The sequence below is a fragment of the Urocitellus parryii genome, chromosome 1, assembly GCF_045843805.1.
Source record: "Urocitellus parryii isolate mUroPar1 chromosome 1, mUroPar1.hap1, whole genome shotgun sequence".
NCBI classification, from domain to species: Eukaryota; Metazoa; Chordata; class Mammalia; order Rodentia; family Sciuridae; genus Urocitellus; species Urocitellus parryii.
In genome coordinates, this window is record NC_135531.1 from 50,499,366 (window position 1) to 50,507,739 (window position 8,374).

An 8,374-nucleotide genomic window follows, 5' to 3' on the forward strand; every position below is an offset into this window, starting at 1 on the left:
GAAATTTTGGGGTGTTCTGTCCACCAAATTACCCACAAACATTTTGGTGTTATTTTATTACTGAAAACAAAAAAGATCACACAGAGAATCCATATCTCTTGAGCAATCTAAATGTATGATCTGAATCTTCTCTAGGTAAATAGCAGGTATTGCGTAGAAGAGAGAGTTTTTCAACAGTAATTCCACTCTTTTTCAGATATGAACTAAGAAACTGAGCTTTGAAACCAGTTCCTCTTAAGTAGAACATATTGATCGAAGGATTGTCTGATTTAGAATGAAGAGAAAGGAATCAAAGTGAGCTAGGTAAACAGAAGGAATTAAACTTGACAACTTATCAGAGTGCAGACACATTACACCTTGAGAAGAAAGAGAGACAGCAAGAGTAGAAAAAGGCAGGACTGTGGAATGATCGGCAATCTTTAAACCACAGAAGTGAAAAGAGCTAACATCATCGTGAAAATCAGATAAAACACAGTTTAAGAGCTGGGATTCAACTGTACCACACTTATTCTACTCATAGAAATAAGTGCCCAGAAATTAAAACTTCACCTATGGCAACAGAATTAAAAATAGGAGAACCACATGAAAATTAAACAAAGAGAAAGTCCTAATGAACTATTTCTAGGGGAAGACCTGGGGAAGAGTTTGAGGAGGAGTTTGCAATGTAGAACAAGAAGTATTTAATGAAGGAGAAGAATATAATGTGTAAAAGAATTAGTCTGCACCTGTAGGCTCAAAGAGAAAGATTGAAACCTTCTATTGCTTCTTTTGCTGATCAGATTAATTTTAGGTAATAAACAACATCTCTGCCATCTATACTGTCTTACTTGGTTTATTCATTATTTGCTTCTTATATAGAAATCCCAAGCAGCATCTGCACCACAAGGAAAATGCCCTGCTGATTTCCATGTGGCTGGGTTGAATTGGTGAAACAGTTTATTGTACATCTGCCCAGGGAGGCCACAAGCAAGAGACCCACTCAGTCCTCAAGCAGTAGGGAAGGTGTTAGAATGTGACATGACTTAAGAACTATGACTCTGTGAACATAGAAGACAAAAATGTCCCCTGAGTGTGCTTTAAGCAATCTGTCCCACTACCAGCTTTCTGGAGTGAATATCAATGTGGAAGCCAATAGTAACAGCAAAAGCTCAACAAAGTTGCTTATGGGAAATATCAGTCCCACCTGTACCAAAAAGGAGCTTCAGGCCCAGGTAGAAGAATGTGGTCCAGTCATTGGATGTGACATCATGGAAAAGTATGTCTTTATATGCATACAGCAAGCAGAGGATATAGTGTAGGCCACCAGGGACCTTGATAATACAGTTTCAACATGGGTGGGTGTCAGCTGAAATTCCCAGCTATGATTGTACATGAGCACATACACCAGTCTCTGGGATGTTCTCTGTTCTGTGCCTTCAGCCCCTCAGCAACTTTAGGCCTTAATTTATCTTGTTAGGTTCAGACTTTCCCATTTACTTTTCTTGCTTCTACCATTTTCCTGTTCTTCCTTCCATTCAGTGCTTCTGGAGTTTTCCATTCATGCTAATTTCCGAGCAGCCTCATTGTTTGCAGAAACTGTAATTTCATGGCTAGCTCCTCCCTGTCTCCTGCTTCTGGTGGAGGTTAGATTTGGGCATGACCTTAGTGAGATTGTCATTGCTCCTGGAGCTCTTTGTGGCCCAAAGGCTAGACCTATACAGTTGGGTCACATTTACTTTTTCTGTTAAAAATAAACAGTTTTTAAGGAAGAGACGAAAGGAAGGAAGTCCCAAAATTCAGGAACTGTAGATAGTAAAAGGTGAATGCTATTCTCCGTAAGAATAGACTCAGAGCAATATAGATCTGCTACCTGGGCTGTGGCCTCCTCCTTGGCTTCATCATGGAAGGTGGACCAGTTTGGGCAATGGTGAGTCAACCATTGCCATTACTGTTTGAAATGTATAAACTAAGTATTATAAAATTGATTTTTTTAGAATTGGAAGCTAAAAATAATAAACTAAAATAAGGAGTAGGTCTAAAACTAAAATCCAAAGGTGAATGTAGTCAAATTGGAATGGCTGTCCCAGTCTACCAAGGCGGTTCATAGTCCTCAGAGATACTTGGCCACAGAGAACTAGTCTGTCAGTCATGGAAGGCATAATTGATGCATTCACTGAAGAAATTTGATGGTCAATTTATCTGGCAGATGCAAAGACATTGCCAACATCTGCACAAGTAGAAAAGGAAAAATAAAACCAACAAGGGAAATCAGATCCTAGATTGAAATCAGCTGTCCAACTTATCAGAAAATTTATTCCATTTCAGTTTACTTGTGTATATAAAGCATATGTAACCTCTTAACAAACTGGTGGCTAAGGAAAGTCATCCTGGTATGGTGGCTAAAGTAGAATTTTAAAAAAATCAAATAAATTTACCTTCAATTTTTGATTCAGCTACAGTTATGTGATCGGTTATGTGATTCAGTTATGTGATGTTCAATGAATTATTTAGTCTCAACTTCCTTTCCATATAAACTGAAAACAGTAGTCACTTCCTTACAAAGGTAAGTAGGGGAAAGAGCTTAACATATAGAGTAGAGGGTTCATTATGTGTTACCAGTAGTAATAGCAAGAATAGTGTTAATAAATGTGCCAATGTTGACAATTATTGTCTTTATTTCTCTTATGAGAATGTCAGTTTTACATTTTTCCAATGAACTTTATACCCCCTTCATGGATTGAAAAACTGTTCTGGTATTTTTCAGTTGATTTTTTTTCCCTGACTCTGCCTCAGTGTGAAGAGGAGAAGGAAAATATCTATAAGACTAATATTTACAGAATTCTCAAGAATCATTGTCTTGTTAAATTACTTTAGGTTTCTGATTTTGACCATCTAAGACTGAAGTTTCGCATGCCAGATTTAATACCCAATGCAGATTGATTGAGAGATGGGGATATTTTGGTCATTTCACTAAGGGTCTTAATGTAAATCAAGACCTGAAACAAAGAGCCACAGTGTAGTTTTAACTAATGAAGGGATTATGCTCCAGATTGTAGATATACTGTCTAATATAAGAATAAATAGGTTCACTTTTCAATTAATGACCAATGTTAGTTCCACAGTCAAATAAACACCTAATGTCGTAAAGCTGATTCTTTTAGCAGCCTACCAGTGAAAGGGAGGCTAGCCTTAACATGTGGGTGGGAACAGAAGTATACAGAATACTGACCTCAATAGTGGCTGACAAAAAGGAAAAATCCACCAAAAAATTAAGGCAATTCAAGTTCATTTCCAGGAAGATAGAAAATCACACAAAGCAATTCAAAACGTGAGAGCAGATCTTGGAGTCCTCTTTGGCAATAGGAACAATGGAAGCTTTGTTTGAGGGTCAGACTGTCAAAGATAATCTATCTGAAAGTAAGAAAGGAGCTAGCCCAATTCCTTACATGTGAGATAAAATGTAATGAATGGCAAGCAGGCTTCATCCTGCTGGACAGAGTACATGGTGAGCTGAAAATCAAACAGCCACAAGAATGTGTGACTATGTACCAGTGTGGTTCAAGGAAACATGGAAATGTTGCCCAGAGAGTTGTGAGAGGGCTCTGGGATCAGAAGAAACATGATACACAAAGGTGCCTTGTTCCTAATTCCAAAAAAAAATAGATGGTATCTCTCACAGCTAACAATACTCCACACAAACAGCTGAGATGAGCCAGACCAGGGCAGAGACTCACATTAAGCTACACATGGCTCATTTGTGCATTGGGTATATCTTACACTTTTTTGTTTTGGTTGTTGTATAATGATGAGAAAGAAACACTTTACTCTGTAATCACATTCTAGAATCTAGAATATTAGATTGCATACTTTATGTTGACTTATGAGTCTCTTTGGAGGCTATTTATCTCTTCCTGATGGAAAAAAACATTTGAAACCTACAAAATAAAATGAGGCATAACTCACTACCTTCTAAATATATTGAAAAGGAAAATCATACCATAATTTAGGTCTGCCTTACCAGTGTTAGCCAGCATGGAGTTAGTTGGTAGTTCGAACTAGAAAGAAAAATGTGTTTGCTTTCATCAAAAGGTATCATTCCAACTCTAATCTCGTTCCAAAAATATAAGGAAATGTAAGTTGTAGGACTGAATTTTTAAAAACATGTTAGAATTTTTATATCTAAATGAATGTTTTCTTCTCTAAAACAATTATTTTGGGACATTCTATAATAATTTCAAAAAGCTACCTGTATGATGTCATTCATTTCTATCCCATTCACAACCTTTCTCTGAGAACCTGTCATTTGCATCCTGGGGAAATGCATCCCTATTTGCTGTGTAGCTTCACTCGGGTCACTGGTTTTAGGGATCTCAAATGCAATACTTTTATATACAAACAGAGATGTGAGAAATTGTTCTAAATGTGTAATAAGAATTGTGATGCATTCTGCTGTCATGTATTTAAAAAATAAAACCAATTAAAAAAAAAGTCTGGGGGCTGGGGTTGTGGCTCAGAGGTAGAGCACTTACCTACCATGCGTGAGGCACTGGGTTCAATCCTCAGCATCACATAAAAATAAAAATGAAGGTATTGTGTCCACCTCTAACTAAAAAAATAAATATTAAAAAAAAAGTCTGGCTGGAGTAAGATAAGGCAAGACAAATAAGCTTCTTACTGGGGAACCCAGGCTGTGACATAGAAAGTTGGAAGAAGTTCTGAAAGGAGTGTACACAACTGAGTCATGTCAACCAAAAAGGTGGCTTTATCTAGATTTGGACCTATAGCTCTTGACTGACTTACAACATTTTCCTGTCATTAGATCCCCAAAATAGAAAAGAACAATTCTATTAGAAGGGAAAAAAGTCTATGAGGTCTTATTCTCATCTTGCAAAATTATATGGATTTTTCATTATAACATGTTTATTTGTTATAAAATCATAATTTCAATTTCTTATCTTTCCCCCAAGACTTTCAAATAAAACAAGTAGTATCCCCATCCCCAGGAAAATTTGGCCTGTGGCTTTTGCATACCTTCTTACCATACGTACTACCCAGAAAAATTGGGTCAGTATTGGAAAGGGAGGGGTGAGAAAATGAGAGGAAGATAGTCAACAATATCACACAATGACATGACAGTTTCACTTTGTAAGACTGGGCCATATAGCCATCACTTTTCTCATATATTCCAGAGGTAAATTGAAATTACCTAAACCTAAATTAAAAGGGAGAGTATGTCTGTCTTTGACCTTTGTTTCTTTTATATTTTCTATCTGCTATAGGTGGAAGGAAGAGAATGAGGCCACCAATATTGTCAGTTTCACTTTTCTGATCACAAATCTCAACGCTTGCTCTCTATATCAAGTCAAATCAATCAACAGTGCCTTCTGCTCCTATTCATTCTGTGGTTGTACATGATGGAAATAAAAGTAACTGAGATAAAACCTATAATGCAAAAGAAAAAAAACTAATCCTAGAGAGAAGGTCATGTCAAGATAAAAAGAAAAGCAAAAGGTAGTAAGTCTTCTACTTTCTATATAATCTTCACATTTCATATTAGAAGATGCTGAAGAAATTGAAAGCTCCTGGAGCTATTCTTAAAAGTGCATCACTTTGGAAACAATTTTGTCAATCAATTAATTCTTATTTGATGAAATGTTTGAATAATTGTTTCAGTAACTTTTATTCTGCCCACTGTTTATCACTTTTGTAATCATTCTGAATATTTATTAAACCCTAAAGCAATGTTGGGCTTTCCAGCGTGTCCTTTGTAGCTCTTATATTAGGCAGGAAGAACAAATTTCTCATTACAACTTAGAGTGATGAAATATAGAAAATAATGGGACATTCTTTTTAAGATAAAAAGAATAGTACAATGTTGATATATATAGGAAAACTATAAAAATTATTAATTTCATGTTTTTAAATTTTAAATAATAATAATAATAATATTATTATTATTATTATTATTATTATTATTATTATTATTATTATTTTAGCTGCACTAAAAACTGCACTTAATCAACACAGAGGGGCTGGGAGGTTGGGAGGCCGAGGCCTATCCTCTGCCCTAATCAAATTGATGATCTGCACTTGGGGGAAGAGCCCACAGCTGAGGTCACAGAGGTGGCAAACGCACCAAACTTCACATGCAATTTCCTGGCCTTTCCTGCACAGAGTAATTAAGACATTATATATAAATACAGCAATGGAACATTTTACTTCTTTTCACCTAGACCTACAAATAATTATTATTTTATCAAGAGGTTTACTTGTCAATTGTATAACACTGGCCAGGTGCTAAATCCTAACAATCCTGGCTCTTAGGAGAGAAGGAAACTTCTCAAAGAAGATCAGCCCTTCTGAGGTCAGAACTTTCTTCTTATTTTTCCCTCTAATCTAGTTTAAATGTCTCTTGGAATCTGTTGAATTGGAAATTTCCCCTAAGGAATTTTGGGCCTTCAAGTCCACAGAATAACCCAACTCCTCTAGAAGCATTTTTAATTTTTAAGGACATTTTAAAATTCTTTTTAGATATACATGACAGTAGTATATATTTTGACATATTATTGTACTCCATACATGAAGTATAATTTTCCATTATTGTGGTTGTACATGATGTGGAGTTACATTGGTTGTGTCTTCATATATGAACATAGGAAAGTATGTCTGATTCATTTTACTATTTTTCCTATTCCCATTCCCCATCCCTTCCCTTCATTCTCCTTTGTCTAATCATCAACTTCTATTTTTCACTCCTCCCCCCAATACCCTTTTGGTGAGTTGCCATTCACAGATCAGAGAAAATATTTGGCCTTTGTTTTTTTTTGTGATTGGCTTGTTTTACTTAGCATAATAGTCTCCAGTTCCATCCATTTACCACCAACTGTCATGATTTCATTTTTATTTATGGCTAAGTAACACTTTGTATATATACCACATTTCCTTTATCCATTCTTCTGTTGAAGGGCACATAGGTTGGTGCCATAGCTTTGCTATTGTGAATTGAGCTGCTATAAATATTAATGAGGCCGTGTCATGAAAGTATGCTGATTTTAAGTCCTTTGGGTATATACTGAGGAGTGGGACAACTGGGTTAAATGGTGGTTCCATTCCAAATATTCTGAGGAATCTCCATACTACTTTGCATAGTGGTTGCACCAATTTGCAGTCCTACCAGTAATGTGTGAGTGTACTTTTTCCCCACATTCTCACCAACATTTACTGTTACTTATATTCTGGATAATTGATAATTGCCATTCTGACTGGTGTGAGATAAAATTTCAGTGTAGTTTTAATTTACATTTCTCCAATTGCTAGAGATGTTGAACAGTTTTTCATGTTTGTTGACCAATCATATTTCTTCTTCTGTGAAGTACCTGTTCAGTTAGCATTCCTAATTTTAAAAAACTAAAACTTACTGTATGTTATTTCTTATAATGTGTTTATGGAATTTATGAAGTAGAATTCTAAAGGCCATACTTGTATGTGTGTGGATTAGATTTCTACCTCATTGATTTCACAGAAACATAAGAAAAGGAAAAGAATTATCAGGATCAACTCCATTATATTTTAAAAGTATCTGTGCTATGAGACCCCAAATGCAATGAGTGATACTTGATTGCATGCCGGACATTAAAAAAAAAACAAAGAATATTTTAGGAATGATTAAGAAAATTTGAATACGGACTATAAATTAGAAAATATAACTATGTAAATATTAAATTTCTTGAGGATGAAAATGGTCCTTTAGTAATGCAGAATAATATTATTCTTTGGTAATATATGCTTAATTATGAGAGAAGGCTTAAGTTTTCATGTTGTCCTCAATTTGCATTCAAACAGTTTTGTTTATAATTTTTGTCGAACTAGAAATATTTCTGAATGCTCAGGCATTTTTTATACTTAAAAGAAATTGGAATCTGATCAAGAAAAACAGAATATCAGTACAGAAATTTGAGTGAAATATTTAAAGAGGAAAGCCTTTACACTAATATTTTAGAAGGATGATAGAACAGGATGAAGAGAGAGAAGTCTCGAGAAAATCTCGATAGACTCTATTTATGAGAGGCTTAAGATCTACCCTTGGACTTTGTTTCTGAAGTGTCTAAATTGGGGAAGGAGAAGAGACAAAATTCAGTGATTTTACATTCGTGTTCAAAGGAAAATAGAGTTCAAAGGGGTCTCTGAGACCTTTTGCACAATGACTAAGAAAGTTGGCCTAAAGTGAAAATAGAGGGAAAGTGTAGCAATTTTTGCCAACTGCAAAAATTTTGAAGTCTCCCCAAATGACTCGGTTCCATTTTTGTTACATTAAACTAGCTCCAAATACTTGTAGTTTTTTATTTATTTTAAATAAAAAAGTATTTACCTGACAGGCTTCATGATGCCATTCAGA

At 35.3% G+C, this 8,374-nt stretch overlaps 1 pseudogene; it reads left to right on the forward strand.

The window, feature by feature from the left end:
- Nucleotides 1-917: 917 nt before the first annotated feature.
- Nucleotides 918-1,349, forward strand: LOC113184230 (RNA-binding protein 4 pseudogene; annotated as a pseudogene).
- The last annotated feature ends 7,025 nt before the right edge of the window (nt 1,350-8,374 follow it).